This window comes from Protopterus annectens, chromosome 3.part1 (genome assembly GCF_019279795.1).
Source record: "Protopterus annectens isolate FY-2018-M chromosome 3.part1, PAN1.0, whole genome shotgun sequence".
Taxonomy (NCBI): domain Eukaryota; kingdom Metazoa; phylum Chordata; order Ceratodontiformes; family Protopteridae; genus Protopterus; species Protopterus annectens.
The window spans coordinates 1,796,092,146-1,796,107,866 of record NC_056732.1 but is presented as its reverse complement, the minus strand read 5'-3'; the positions used below and the strand labels follow the sequence as shown (position 1 = coordinate 1,796,107,866).

At 36.5% G+C, this 15,721-nt stretch overlaps 1 protein-coding gene across 1 annotated transcript in view; it reads left to right on the top strand.

The window, feature by feature from the left end:
• Nucleotides 1-15,721, top strand: part of LOC122797871 (nuclear GTPase SLIP-GC-like) — a 1,420,327-nt gene that overhangs the window by 1,225,030 nt on the left and 179,576 nt on the right. The gene's annotated exons all lie outside the window — the stretch shown is intronic.

The following is a 15,721-nucleotide window of genomic DNA, read 5'->3' as shown; positions in this document are numbered from 1 at the left end:
AATATAACTTAACACACACAAAAACGGATCAAGCGCTTTCATCCATGTAACGTGGACTTCATCAGAATCAATTAACTAATACATTACACAGTATTTAAACATAATTTGGCACCATTTCATGCTACATTCTTAAAGGCATCAACACAGCTTAAATTCATTGCATAGAATTAATAAATAATTAAAATAAATTGTTCTCACAGTAAAATAATACATATTGCTTCTAATAAAATAACACAATATACATTGAAAATCACCTTGCAGTACTAATCAAATATTACAAGTGTATTTTAAAATGTATATGGTAAATTATATATTTGTGTGTATACATTATCATTTCCTACTAATGCTTCCTATATTCATTTGGATGACAGTGACAATGTTAATGCTGAACACTTCATAGATCACTAAATTTATTTATAATACTCTTTAAATTCATAATTTCTAATTCACAATTTACAATGTGCCTAGGGACAGGGATGAATCACTTCTCAAGTTAAACTTCATGCTTGAACATATATTTTTTTGAATCTGATTGAAGTTATAAAAATAAATAATTAATTTAATATACTGTTTAAAAATACTAATAGTAAATAAATAATATATTTAAAAACTGCGTATTAAAATATTCTTACATGTATAATATAATAAATATTTAGAATAAATAAATAAATATATTCATACACGAATTTATTAATAAAAGGATGTATGTGTGTAATAATAATAATAATGAATATGTACTTTAATAATTCATTAAAAGAAATGGTTTTACCGAGATGCCATCATTTAGTCCAGGGGTAGTTTTGGCATCTGTCAACATCTGCCATTTAGCTTCTTTTGCTGCTGTGTCCCTAAATTACCTCCCCTCATATTATTACTAACTATCTCAATAATGGCAAATCTGAATTGATGTCTATTGTCAAGGAATGAAATGTGCCTATATAATGCATTTGTTTTATCTTTCTTCTTAATACCATATAAATGTTCATATATTCTCTTCTTGAACTTGCGTTCAGTTTTTCCTATGTAATATCCTGGACATAACACACACTTGGCTAAATATACTACATTCTGTGTGTTGCAATTACCTCTCACAAATTTTACTCTTGTTTTATTAATATTTTCTAATTTTATGTGGTCCACTTCCATTATACAGTGACAGTATTTACAATTACCACACCTGTGTGTCCCACTATACTTTGAAGGGGGGTTGTGTATCTTTTCTGACCTTTCCAAAATAGCCTTAAGGTTCATTCCCATTTTTAACACAAAAATAGGTGCTTCGCCCACTATTTTCCTAACTTCTGTATCCAGTGAAAGGATATTCCAATATTTTTTCATAATATTCTTTATGCTAGTTGTTTGAGATGTGTACTCTAATATACATGCTTTTCTATAATCACATTTACCATCCTTTTCTAAGACCTGACTGAGGGATTTACCTAGAACTGGAAAATACTTCTTACCCCATTCGTTAATAACAAGTGCCTTTACTTCATTAATTAAGTGAATTGGATACCCTCTATTAATAAATAGGCTACTTATAAATTCTATTTCATCCAACATTATGTCATGTTTAGAACTCATACGAGCAGCTCGGATACACTGGCCTTTGAATATGCTTTTTTTGTCTTATACGGATGGTTACTGGTGTATTCCAAGTAATTATTAGAAAAATTATTCTTCCTATATATCCTTGATTCAAAACCATCACTGTTATTGGATATAAATGTGTCTAAATATGCCAACCCTTCTTTGCTAACACTGTGTGTAAATTTCAAAAACTGACTAGTGTTATTAAGGTAGTTAATAAATTCTTCTATAATCACTTCTTGTCCATCCCATAAGATGAATATGTCGTCCAGAAATCTAGTATAATATCTAATATATTGAGAGTACTGACTCCTGAATATATATACTGTCTCTCCCAATCTAACATAACTAAATTCGCATATACAGGTGCGCATGCAGTACCCATGGCAACCCCTCTCGTCTGCCCATAATATTCCCCTTCAAAGTATATGTAGTTGTAATCTAAGATGATACTCATAAGTTCCATAACTACCAAAGTTCGTTCCCAGTCAAGCTGTGAGTAATTGCGTATGCTATTATAAAAATATTCCAATCCTTGTTCCTTTGGTATACATGAAAATAGGTCAACTACATCAATGGTGATAAATAATAGTCCCTCTTTCCATAAATCAGGAGTAAGATTCCCTAAGAAGATCCACAAATCTTTAATCATATGTGGAATTTTTTCATAAACATGTTTGAGCCAAACATCAGTCACTACCCCCATAGGGAATGTCTTAGAATAACTTCCTGATATAATAGGTCTGAAGGGAGGGTCATGGTAATTCTTGTGAATTTTTGGCACTCCTACAATAGTTGCCATGTATGGATGCTCAACTTTCATATACTTAAATACATCCATGGTAATTCTACCATCTAATAACATGTCCTCCAGAAATAAGTCTATTTGCCTGTATCCAATATTAATTTCATTTAATGAGATGGATGTATAGTTTCCAGAGGTTACTAAAATATTAAATATTTTGTTAATGTAGGCATCTTGATTGTAGATAACTATCCCACCCCCCTTGTCTGGCTTCATTATTCTAATTGACCTGTCCTCTGTAATATCATTGAGTAAATTTAACTCATTTTCATTGATGTTTGTTTTCCTAAATATTCCCTTATGAACATTGTTTTTTAACATATATATGTCTCTGGTTACTAACTTTTCATATAACCCTATATAAGGATTGCTTGGAGGAATATATGAACTTTTTTTCTTAATTTTTTCATTTGCTTCATTCTTATTAGGTTCGTTCCTAAAATGCAATGCTAAATTAAGTTTCCTTAAGTATTTTTTAATTTCTATAATACTGTCCATCCCTTTTGAGAATAAAGTGAAATAGTCATTAGTAATTATTTTATCAGTATAAATATATACATAAAAATCATTTTTTTGATGAATAATTTTATCTGAATCTAAAATACTGATATCTTTACTTAGTTCTTTTCTCTCATTGTTGTCACTACTATGCTCATGCTGCAACAATTCAATTCTTAATACTTCCCCCTCCATTGTCCCTGCGGAGGGTTGTAATACTCTTCTCGGCCCCACTTTTGATTTGCCGAATTTTCCCTCCATTCCCATTTTCTCACACCATTCATTTTCCTTGGTTGATTCCTTCCCTCTTGAAAATTTACATCATTGCCATGTGAATCATAATAATTCTCCTTATTGTTAAATCTATAGTTATTTCCATATCCCTTTCTCCATTGATATGCTGTCTTGTTTTTGTAATCATTAATGTCCCTGGCTAATTTATTGTGTTTCCTTTGTATAATGCTTTCAGCTTTTCTATTCACCTCTACAAATTGCTTTTGATACAGATTTTCCCACTGTTCAAACAATAAATCATCACAAATGGATTTATTTAACTTTTCCACTTTTTCAATATATACACATAGTTTGTCATCATTCTTCTTTAAAAGCAATTTCATAAATTCAAAACCAAATTGATCAAACAATTTTTCAAAATCATTACAATTTTGATCATCCAACTCAATTCCCATAGGAATTTTAAAAAATCTGAGTCCTTTTGGCACAATATGCATAGTTAAACATTGATTAAGATAGGCATTATCAACCTTGATGCCCCTAATTATATTAAGGTATTTGCCCATTAAGTAAATCATCTCACGCACAGTACCATCACTACCATCAATGTGCTTAGCAGCTGATTTAACTTCCTTTTGTACATTTTGATCAAAACATATGTCAAAAGTAATAAAATTGTCCAAAAAGTTCATTTCATTGTTCCCCATATTAAACATATTAACATTGCTTTTAGTACGAGGACTAGAGCTTGTTTGCACAGTACCTGATTTGCTCTGAGTTCCATTTACAACCGATGTATAAGTTTTCCCAGTCATAGTCCTTTTAGGTTTGGTACCCATACGTCTGGATTCTTCATCCACATTATAGATAGAAAAATCAAATGTGAAGTCTTTTTCCGTTAAACGACTGTTTCTGGTACCTTGTTAGTTAAATCCAAGCCATGGTTACGTAAAACAATGTTAGTAACTTGATTTTGACCATTGGGTATGTCAAAAACCAGGTCGCTATTTATGAATTAAAAGAGTATTATAAATAAATTTAGTGATCAATGAAGTGTAAAACATTAACATTGTCACTGTCATCCAAATGAATATAGGAAGCATTAGTAGAAAATGACAATGTATACACACAAATATATAATTTACCATATACATTTTAAAATACACTTGTAATATTTGATTAGTACTGCAAGGTGATTTTCAATGTATATTGTGTTATTTTATTAGAAGCAATATGTATTATTTTACTGTGAGAACAATTTAATTTATTTTAATTATTTATTAATTCTATGCTATGAATTTAAGCTGTGTTGATGCCTTTAAGAATGTAGCACGAAATGGCGCCAAATTATGTTTAAATACTGTGTAATGTATTAGTTAATTGATTCTGATGAAGTCCACGTTTCGTGGATGAAAGTGCTTGATCCGTTTTTGTGTGTAAGTTTATATTAAAGAAATCTTTTGGAAATTGCCTGTCGTGCAGTGCTGATTGCTACAGCATATTTAGAACAAGGAAGGACGTATTATTGCTGCCTGTGACTGGTGACTCTTGTAACTTTTTCTCTTGTTATTGAGTTACATTTTGATTATATTACAGGGTCAGCCCAGGTTGGAAAGTTTGGAAACAAAGCCAAAGAGGCAAGATTACATTGGTTTGGACATGTGCTGAGGAGGGATGCAGAGTATATTGGGAAAAAGATGCTAAGGATGAAGCTGCCAGGTAACAGGAAAAGAGGAAGGCCTAAGATAAGGTTTATGGATGTGGTGAGAGAGGACATGCAGGTGGTTGGTGTGACAGAGCAAGGTGCAGACCACAGGAAGAAATGGAAACAGTTGATCTGCTTTGGCGACCCCTGAAGGTTGCAGCCGAAAGAAGAAGAATATGCCTCAAGTAACAAAAGCCTTCTGTACCAAGCTAATAGTCATAGCTATACTAACAACTGCCCTTTCCTCAGCCTATATCCTTATCTCTATTGAAAATCAGTATTATAATGAGTTTATTTACTTCCCAAAACAGGCAGCCATACACACCCCAATACTTTCCCATAGTCAGATAACCCTCACTTCTAATCCTAGTTATCTACTAGCCAAATACCATAGACTCTCGCACATTAAATATGATAAACCCACAGTAAAGAAAGTTAAATATCTAACTAACCTTCTACTTAACCCAACATTAAAACTAAAGAATCTACCCTTAAAAGACGATGACATCCACCCTAATCCAGGACCAGCATATCCAGCTAACCCAGGACCAACAAACCCAGCTAACCCAGGCCCAACAAATCAAACTACTCTACTTGCTCAGCCTAAACTACCTAACTCTTTAGTGATAGGGCACCTCAATATCCACAATGCTAACAACAAAGTAGCCCACCTCTAGGCCCTTCTAGATACCCATTCATTTGACATCTTCTGCCTAACAGAAGCCTGGTTAAAACCAGGTACTAAAGATAATGAAATAGTTCAACAAGGTTACAACATATTGAGACAAGACCGATTAAAATGTAAGGGCAGGGGAGTAGCAATCCTATTTAAAGATGGACTACACATCTCGCCCTTACCATACAACCAACCTCATGACAGTAATGCAGAAGTACTAATCTCTAGACTTCATATCAACCCCAGCAAATCATTATATATCATTTGTATTTACCTGCCATCTGACAATACTACCAATACAATAGACGATATACTAAGCTGGGTGCCCTCAACTTTCCCACAAGAGACAATAATATTAGGTGATTTTAGCACTGACTGGAAAGGAATCATTGCTGATACTCCCACCTCTCTCATCAACCTTCACAGCTTTACTCAAACAATCACCTCCACAACCAGAATCAACAAACCAAACAAAAATTAAAGCACATTAGACTGGATACTCATAAATAGAGAGCAACAAGCTGAACTCTCCCTGATGACATTAGTGATCATACTTTGACCTATATTACTAGGCAGAAAAATGATATCTCTAACCCCCCAACCTGTATGATTTTGCGCACAAACAAACACTTTAACCCAGCATTTTTCCAAAGTGAACTTAAAGCCTGTGACTGGAACCCCATAAAAACTCTCCCACTTGAAGAAGCCATTAAATATTTTAACTCTAAATTCTTAGCTGTCTTAGATATGCATGCACCCAAACGATCTATCAGAATGAAGTCCAAACCAGCCCCCTGGCTAACTAAAGAAACCAAACAAAAAATCCTGCTAAGGAACAAGTCTTTGGCTAAGTGGCGAGCCACTAAATATATCTCTGAGCAACAAACCTTTAGGCAGTTAAGAAATAGTACAAAAAAAGCAATACTTACAGACAAAAAGAACTATTACTGTAAACTACAGGACACTCACCATAATAATCCTCAGAAGTTCTGGTCAAGCATTAACAAACTCCTTCTCCCAGGCCACTCTTGCACTCCTACACTACTAGGGACTAATTTAAATACCCCCCAGCAAACTGTCAATGCCTTTAATGCTTTTTTCACAGAGACCATACAATTGCTTACTAGTCAGCTAACCCCAGACAACTCAAATCTTTCTACCACCAGACCTGGGTCACTTCCTACATTCCATTTTCCAACCCATATCTACCACCTTTATCTATAACTTAATCCAAAAACGTACGCCTTGTACTCCTTCTGCTGACCAGCTTCCATCTGAATATCTGCAGAAAACAGCCAGAGCAATTGCCTTTCCAATATCCCTACTCATAAATAGAACCATAAAGGAGGGAACCTTTCCTGACATCTGGAAAATCTCTCATATTATCCCCTTACACAAAGGTGGAAACTCTAATGAGTAGTCTAACTACCAGACAATAGCTCTCTTATCACCCTTAGCAAAGATTATGGAGAAATGTATTCACCATCAACTATTAAACCACTTGAGATAACACAACATAATAGCCAACTGCCAACATGGCTTTAGGACATCACATAGTACCACAACTGCTCCATTATCCTTCACTGATGCCATCAGTAGAAATCGCAATGAAAACAAACTCTCATCCGCACTCTTTATTGACCTCCCAAAAGCTTTTGATATGGTAAACCATACCCTTCTTATAAATATTCTTCAATCCCTTTCCTTTGACTCTCAAGATATTCAGTGGTTCAAGTCCTACCTCAGCAACAGACAGCAGGCAGTACTCTGGGAAAATAACATGTCTTCTCTCCTACCAGTCACACTTGGCATCCCCCAGGGCTCTATTTTGGGACCTCTCCTATTCTCACTATTTATCAATGACCTCCATGTTGCCATTCCACAAGCCACCTGCATACAATATGCAGACAATTCTACACTAATATGCTCATCTAACTCCATATCAGAACTACATTCCCTAACCCAAAACATATTTAACTCAGTAGAGACATGGTTCTCAACATGCTGCCTCCTTCTCAATGCTAAAAAAACCAAGCTCCTACTCTTCACACCCACCAATAAGTCTCTCTCCTTAGATTTCTCAGTCTGTTCCAGTAATAACACCCTTATATCCCCTGACCCTACCACAAAACTGTTAGGAATAACTATTGACAATAACCTTAATTTTGATAGCCACATAAACCACACCATAAAGGCAGTCAACAGGAAAATAGGCTCCTTATATAGAATCACATCTTTCTTAACTCTAACAGCTAGAACTAAGATTTCTCACACCCACCTAATTTCAACTCGTCTGTATGCCTCACCCATATACACAAACCTAAAGAAAAATAATCTCATCAAACTAGCTAATTCCTACAACAGCATAGCCAGATTTGCCACAGGCAATCCCTTTCGAACTCACCACTGTCTTAATCTGCAGCACCTAGGCTGGCTTGAACTACAAAACAGCCTAATATTATCCCAACTCACCTTTGCTCATAAGATATTTTACCAACCTAACAGCACTCCCATACTCTCCAACCTCATAATGCCCTACAAAAATCTAAATTCACTATGCTCATCTAACAAACTTCTAGTCACCATAAGTAAATCTAACAACCTAGCTGGAGCCTCCCTGTTTTCTAATACAGTGGGTAAAAAATGAAACCTATTACCTAATGAACTAACGCTACTTTCTTCCTTACCTCTCTTTAAACAAAACCTCAAAAGACACCTATTAACACATTGGTTATGCCCTTGCAATAACCCTGACTAATCCTCAAATTTCTTCTCCCATATCTCTTTCACCACACTTAATCCTACTTTACTGCTTACCCCCTAAAAGCAGGCCTGATACTAGCAAACACAACTTAACTTACATTCTACAACAATTCTCTTTTATCTCACTGTATAATAACTTCTCTTTAATGTATCTAAATTCTATAATGTAATTGACTTGTTGACTTGTATGTGTTGTAATTTTTTTTGCAAATATTCATTAGTTATGTAACAATTGTGATCTATTTGCTCTCAAAATTTGTAATGTTTATTTTAAGATTTTTACATTGTAAACGTTTGGAGCTTTTCTCCCCGAGCCTCTACTGAAAATGGAAATAAATCCAGTTAGACTAGCCCAGTCAACAAATGTAAAATAAAATATATAAAATAAATAAAATAAATAAATAAGAGAAAGTAAGTGTAAGCAAAACAAATACATTCTTAATATTACTATTTTTATAGTGTATGATTTGGTTTACATGCTATAAAGTTTTCTTAGTTGTTTTTAAGTGTAATTGGGATAATATTCTAAACAGGTGCTCATGTTTTTTTCCCATTTTTTTCTTTCTCCCTTCTCTCTTTCTTCTTGTTCAGTTTTAAGAAATGTAGGCACTGGAGTGTAAAAAAATCAAACGAGAAATTCTGGTTAAACAAACATGACAAAAGAAACATTAATGTGCTTTTTCTCATTCTTGCATTGGGGAATGACTGGGTTAAGGACCTTAGCTTGATCTAGTAATATGTTTTAAGAGAACGCAAGTAAATGAAAAAGAATATTGAATGATATAAGGCTTTTTTCTAATAAATAAATGTATGCTTAATAGCAATTCTGTATGTGCTCCTCATGTTTTCATGGAGACAGTCTGATAAAGGGAAATTGTCTTCTTTTTCTTTCAGCTGCTCCCATTAGGGGTCACCACAGTGTATCATCTGTTTCCATTTCTTCCTGTCTCTGCATCTTGCTCTGCCACACCAACCACCTGCATGTCCTCTCTCATCACATCCATAAACCTTATCTTAGGCCTTCTTTTTTTCCTCTTTCCTGACAGCTCCATCCTTAGCATCCTTTTCCCAATATACATAGCACCCCTTCTCAGCACATGTCCACACCAATGCAATCTCACCTGTCTGGCTTTGTCTCCAAACCGTCCAACCTGAGGTGATCCTCTAATATACTAATTTCAAATCCTATCCATCTGCGTCACATCCAGTGCACATCTTAACATCTTTAACTGTGCCACCTCCAGCTCTGACTCCTGTCTTTTCATCAGTGCCACCATCTCCAACCCATACAAAAAAGTGGGTCTCACTACCATCTTGTAGACCTTCTCTTTCACTCTTACTGGTACCTGTCTGGCACAAATTACTCCTGACACTCTTCACCACCCACTCCATCCTGCTTACACTCTCTTCTTCACCTATCTTCCACACTCACCATTACTGTAAACTGTTGGTCCCAAGTATTTAAACTCAGCCACCTTCGCCAACTCTACTCCCTGCATCCTCACCATTTCCCTATCTTCCCTCTATTTCACACACATATATTCTGTCTTAGTCCTGCTGACTTTCATTCATCTCTACTCTAGAGCATATCTGCACCTCTCCAGGGTCTCCTCAATTTGTTCCCTACTCTCACCATAGATCACAATGTCATCTGCAAACATAGCAGTCCATGGGGACTCCTGTCTGATCTTGTCTGTCAACCTGTCCATCACCAGTGCAAATACAAAAGGGCTCAGAGCTGATCCTTGATGTAATCCCACCTCCACCTTGAATGCATCTCTCATTCCTACTGCAAATTGCCTACAATCTGATAAAGAAAAGTTGGCTAGAAAAAAAAAGAGAAATTTGCTTGGTGGTAATGTTTTCTGAAATCATGCAGGTGTTTTCGCAGCTGGGAGAGCTATAAAGATAAATCAAAAACAGACAGCACTTAGTAGAAGCACATGCTGCACCATATGTCTTAGCATGGTTATCTTTTTTTTTAGGTTAATTCAAGTCTATGAGTGTGATTTTCAAACTGGGACTTTTGTCCCTATTAGGAGGATAAAACATCAATATTTGAAGATGTATATAGTTTTTTGTGTTAGTGTTCATTAATAATTTTTTTGTTTGAAGGCTTTCAATAAAACAAAACAGTTTTGTAAGATGTGGCATAAGCTCAAATGGATGAAACAAGAAACAACTGTATAAAAGTTCAACCTGCCAAACAGCGTATGCAGGTAACAAAAAGCTGTATACATAAAAGGTGGGGATAATAACTTTTTAATATGATGATGCTTTTTGTAATGTCTTTAAATGTCAGTGGTCACAGATAAATTCAAAAAAGAAAGAGTAGTGAACTATATTAAAAAATGTAGAGTGCAAATGACTTTGCTACAGGCAACACACTTAAAAAGAACCAAACTTGAATTTGATAAAGAAAGGTTTTCAGGGTGGTTATTCAGCAGAATATCTGGGACAAAGGAAAAGAGGAGTACATGTATTAATTGCAAGAGGAGCTCCAGTAGTGATAGAAGAAGATAAAAAGATAATAATGGCAGATTTGTAATACTAACGGGCTACTCACAAGGGAGGAGAATTAGACTGGCATGTATTTATATTCCACCGAAAACTGCAATAATGGAGCTTAGGAAAATTCTGGGAGAAATAGTCAGCTTTCAGCAAGCAATATTAGTTACAGGTGGGACTGGAATTTCAATTACAGCAGTGAAGATGTGTCTGAAGGCCCCAGAAAGGAAAGTATAGCAAAGAAGAGTAGACTTTTTAAGAAATGTATGAAAATATTTGGCATGAAAGATGTAAATTCAGTACTAGCAGTTCGGAGTGAATTTACATATCATTTCCCAAGATACAGAAACTGGGCTAGGCTAGACAGAATTTATGTTTCACAGGAACATGTGCATTTAATTGAAGGTCTTGATACACACCTAGTAACTATTTCAGAATATGCACAAATAATAACTAAAATAAAAACACAGGGTAATGAAATACAAATGAGACACTGGTACTTTTCCACCTATCTGTTGAAAAGAGAGGAATTTAAGGAATGGGTAGCAGAAATTATTCAGGAGCTATTAGATCAGATGGACATTTCTTCTGAAAATATAGCTAGGGAGTGGGATAAAATTAAATTAGAGTTTATAAATATGCTGGAAATAAAAGAAATGGAGATATCATTGAGAAGTAACAAGCATTATTTAGATGTTATGAAATGTTTAAGTATTGCAGAATAGGGGGAATCTCATAGAATAAGAAGAGCAGCAACTGCAGAATGTGAATCAGTAATATGCATGAGTTTAGAAAGCTTGCTATTAAGCAGTTATTTTTTAATAATAACTCTAGAGCACAAAAACTTTTAGCACATTGACTCAGGCAACAGAAAGCAGAAAGGGCTGTTGCCAAGTTTAAGGAGCCTATAACAAGGAAGGTAACAAGAGATCCTGTAGAGGTATTAGAAGTATTTCTAAAATTACATGAAAGTCTGTATAAAGCAGAGACGAATGAAAATCAAGGAAAGGTATAAATGGAAATGTTTATGGAAGAATTAAATATGCCAAAGATAGAGGTAGATGAGGCTCAATTACTACCAGTTAGGATGGAAGGAGACGAGATAAGAATGCTGATGTACAACCCATCTACAGGAAGGTCGCCAGGAATAAATGGTATTTCTGTGGAAGTTTGCAAGCTAGGAAGGAAAAAACTGATAATGATCTGGAAGGTTTTGTTTACCAATATTTTAGGAGGAGGAGAAGTACCAACATCCTGGAAGAAAGTGGTGGTAGCTGTAATTTACTAAAGAGGGTAAAGAGCCATCAGATCATAGGTTCATAGGAGATTAGTAGGCTAGCGGCCCTAGAGTCTTTACAAACCTAGTCATATTAATTCCAAGTATCTCCATTTGTTCTTTTTGGGTAGTTCACAGAACAAATTTATGAACAGAGTGAGTCTGTGATCAACACCAGCTACCCCTGTCCATGAGGGATATGAATGGCACTCCAGGGGAAAATTTGCCATCTCCCATTCAGTTTTCTAAGTTGCATCTGAATAGGGTCAGTGAGGAGTTCTGTTTTACATGAATAGGAAGTCTGTTCCAGAGAAGCAGCAGTCTCTGGGGTACATATCTGTCTCTCCAGCTTTTTCTGTTAATGCCACAAGCTAAGTTGAGATTCCTAGAGTGATTGACTGTTGTGCCATTTGACTTGCAGTTGCGGATGTGCAGCATTTCCATTAGGGCAGGGTCAGAGACTGCCCTATAGGCTAAGCACAAGTCACCTCACAGCAACCTACAAGATACAGACGAAAGTGACAGGGCTTTCAGCCTGTCCACATTCATCATGGTTTGGAGTCCCTGTATTTTCTTAGTGAGAAACCTCCAGCTGATGTAGTTGTCTGGTGAGGTACATGCAAAAGGATCCATTATACACTATTAGTGGTCTGATGAGAGTCGAGTACAGTGGAGTTGTAACATCCCTTGACCTGTTTGCTCTGCCCTTGCCTATGAGGTGTGCTACATATAACACTTTCCTTACCACTGTGGAAATTTATTTATTTTATTTATTTATTTGACATTTGTTGACCAGGTTAGTCTAACTGAGCAGAAACCCTTTTTTAGTGGAAGCCCAGGGAGAAAAGCTACACAATGATTACAGACATGAGGTAAAAAAAAAAATACAATGGTTCACAAAAATAAAAAGAATTATCAAAAGATAGTATACTCTAAGTTATTTAGGAAAACATAGATATATTAAGTAATCAAAGAAGGTATGCAACATATTACATTAAACATAATAAGCAGTCAAGAATTAAGTAAAATCTAGCAGTGCACTCCCTTTATTCATTGAATTAATTAGACATGGTTGAGGGACTAGTAAAGACACAGGAATAGAGGAGGAGGTTACTTTTGTCGAAGTTCAGGGAGGAGAGAGAAGAGGATGTATATCAGTTGTGAAGTAGGGAGGAGTAGGAGTTCAGCCAGTGAGTAGACAAGAGAGGAAGAAGGAGGGTGTGGGTGGTAGAGAGAAACTGAGAAAAGGGGTGTGGGTCGTAGAGAGACTTTGAGAAGTAAGATATACACAAAGAGGGTGGTTACTGAGACAGGTGTAAGGGAAGGATGTGAGACTTGGGAGGTTGTCATGGAGGCTGATTGCAGTGACAGATCCAAGAACTGTTAAGAAAGTTTTTTATAGCAACCTTCAATTTATGTGGGTATCTAATATTCCTAGTTTCATAGATGTGTACTATACTAATAGCTCTGGAGCCTTTTACAAGCCTTGCCCATAGGATTACCCTGGCATCGTGCCGTCCGACCTTAGTTCCCAGAGCCTCTGTTGAGTAGAGCCACTGGAGTGATCCCCAGGGTAAATTATCTGTTTCCTATCCACTCATCAAGATTTCTCTTAAAGAGGGGCAGTGAGCCGCTCCTCTTAACATGCATGGGATGCCTATTCCATAGCATGGGTAGTCTTTGGGTTTCTAACAGAGCTGGGTCAAACATGGCATAATGAGGTTGAGGTCTCTAGAGCGTGTCTGATTTCTAATGGAAGTTTCTTCCAAGCTAGGGCTGGAAGGTAGCTATAAAGTTTTTGCCCTATTTTGCTTTTGGGTTTGTAGATTTGGAGGAGGTTTTGGTTAGAGCTGTGGAGAGACCTGGGAAGGGTATAGAGGGAGACAAGAGAGGCAATGTCATGGCAAGAGGAAGGTTGGTACAGTAGGGTGTGAATGACCTGGAGTTGGGTAAAGAGAAAATGAAGAGGGAGTTCTAACCAGTTTAAGTTTTGAAGGGCAAGACAGTGGTGAGAGTGGTAGGAATGACCTGAGGCAAATTTAGCAATTTTATCATCAGTAGATTCAAGTTTCATTAGGAGGGAGGTCTGTGGGTCAGTGAGGATTTGTGAGCCATAGAGAAGGCTAGGGAGAAGGTAGGCATGGGATGGGGAGATTTTGGATTTGGAGGTGAGAAAGTTTTTGTTGCGATATAGGTGTCCAAGTTTTTGGTGGATTTTCTTAATGTTATTGGAGACATGCAAATCAAATTTGAATTGGTCATCTATGATGACCCTCAGAAGCTTGGTGTTAGATTCAACAGAGATGAGTGTGTTGTTGTGGGAGTTGATTGAGAAGGAGGGTTTGAGATGGTTTGTGGTTTTAGGAGAAAAAGCAGGAGTTATTTAGGATCATCTGATTACTAGAGAGACAGTTTTCAATTGATGAGAAGGATTTTTGAGTGAGGGTGTTTAGGTCAGAGAGGGAGTCAGCTATGGTGATGACTGTGGAGTCATCTGCATATTGCACAATAGATGATTGAGGGCAGGATATGTGTAGTTGTTTGATGAATATATTAAACAGTAGGGGGCCCAGAATGGATCCATGACATATTCATATTTAATAGAGAGGGCAGGAGATGTTACAGACAGCCGTTTAACTAATTGAAGTCTGTCTGAGAGATAGCTAGAAAACCAGGAATGGTGGATGTGGAGAGATTAAATTGAGAGAGCTTAGCAAGGAGAAGAGGGTGGGACATAGTGTTGAAAGCTTTTGAAAGGTCAAGGAATAGGGATGAGACCAGTTTATGATTATCTCTGGCTTGGGATATACTATTCAGAAAAGATATAAGGGCAGTAAAGGTGCTATGTTTGGGGCGAAAGCCATGTTGTGCGTGGGTGACCAAGTTCTCTTGTAAGAGGTAGCGGAGAATTTGTTTGTGGACACACTTCTCTAAGATTTTGGAAAGAGGAGATAAAATAGCTATAGGCCTGAAGTTGGCGAGTTCTTAGGAGTTGCCCCCCCCCCCCCCAGTGAATGGGAATAGTGTAGAATTTTTTCCAGATTGAGGGGACTTTGGATTCAGTAATAGAGCAGTTGATGAGAATGGGGAGGGCAATTGAATTTGCTGCCATCCTCAGGAAGAGAGGTGGTAGGTTGTCCACAGAGTGTGACTAGGGTTTTAGTTTGCTGAGCAATGATTTGATATAGTTAGTTGAGACAGCTTTCAGAGAGAAGGCCTGAGTTTGAAAAGTGTTTGAGGGTGGTTGGGAGTGATATTAACATTGCTGCTGGAGTTATTTTGTGGAGACAGTTTGCTGATGGTTTCAGTGAAGCAGGTATTAAAGTTAGATGCAGTTTCTAAAGGAGAGTTGTTGGGACATGGATTGCAGCCATATGGATTACCTGGGTGCAGAATTGGATTGATAGAATGCCAACATTTCTTTGGGTTAGTTGAGAGTGAGGAGGATGGATTGGTATGAAAGGTTTTCTTACTGCTAATAAAACTTGGTGGTCACAGTTTAGATTGCTGTCAACCTGTGTTCTCTAGTCTCACAGCACTGGGTTAGAACTCAGGCGGATTCTGTCAGTATTGTAATTTGTAGGGAATTCCTTTTTGCCAAAGGAAATAATGATTGTTTTTGTATTTAGTTTTAGTTCATGGCTTTGGCACCAATCATTTGCTTGT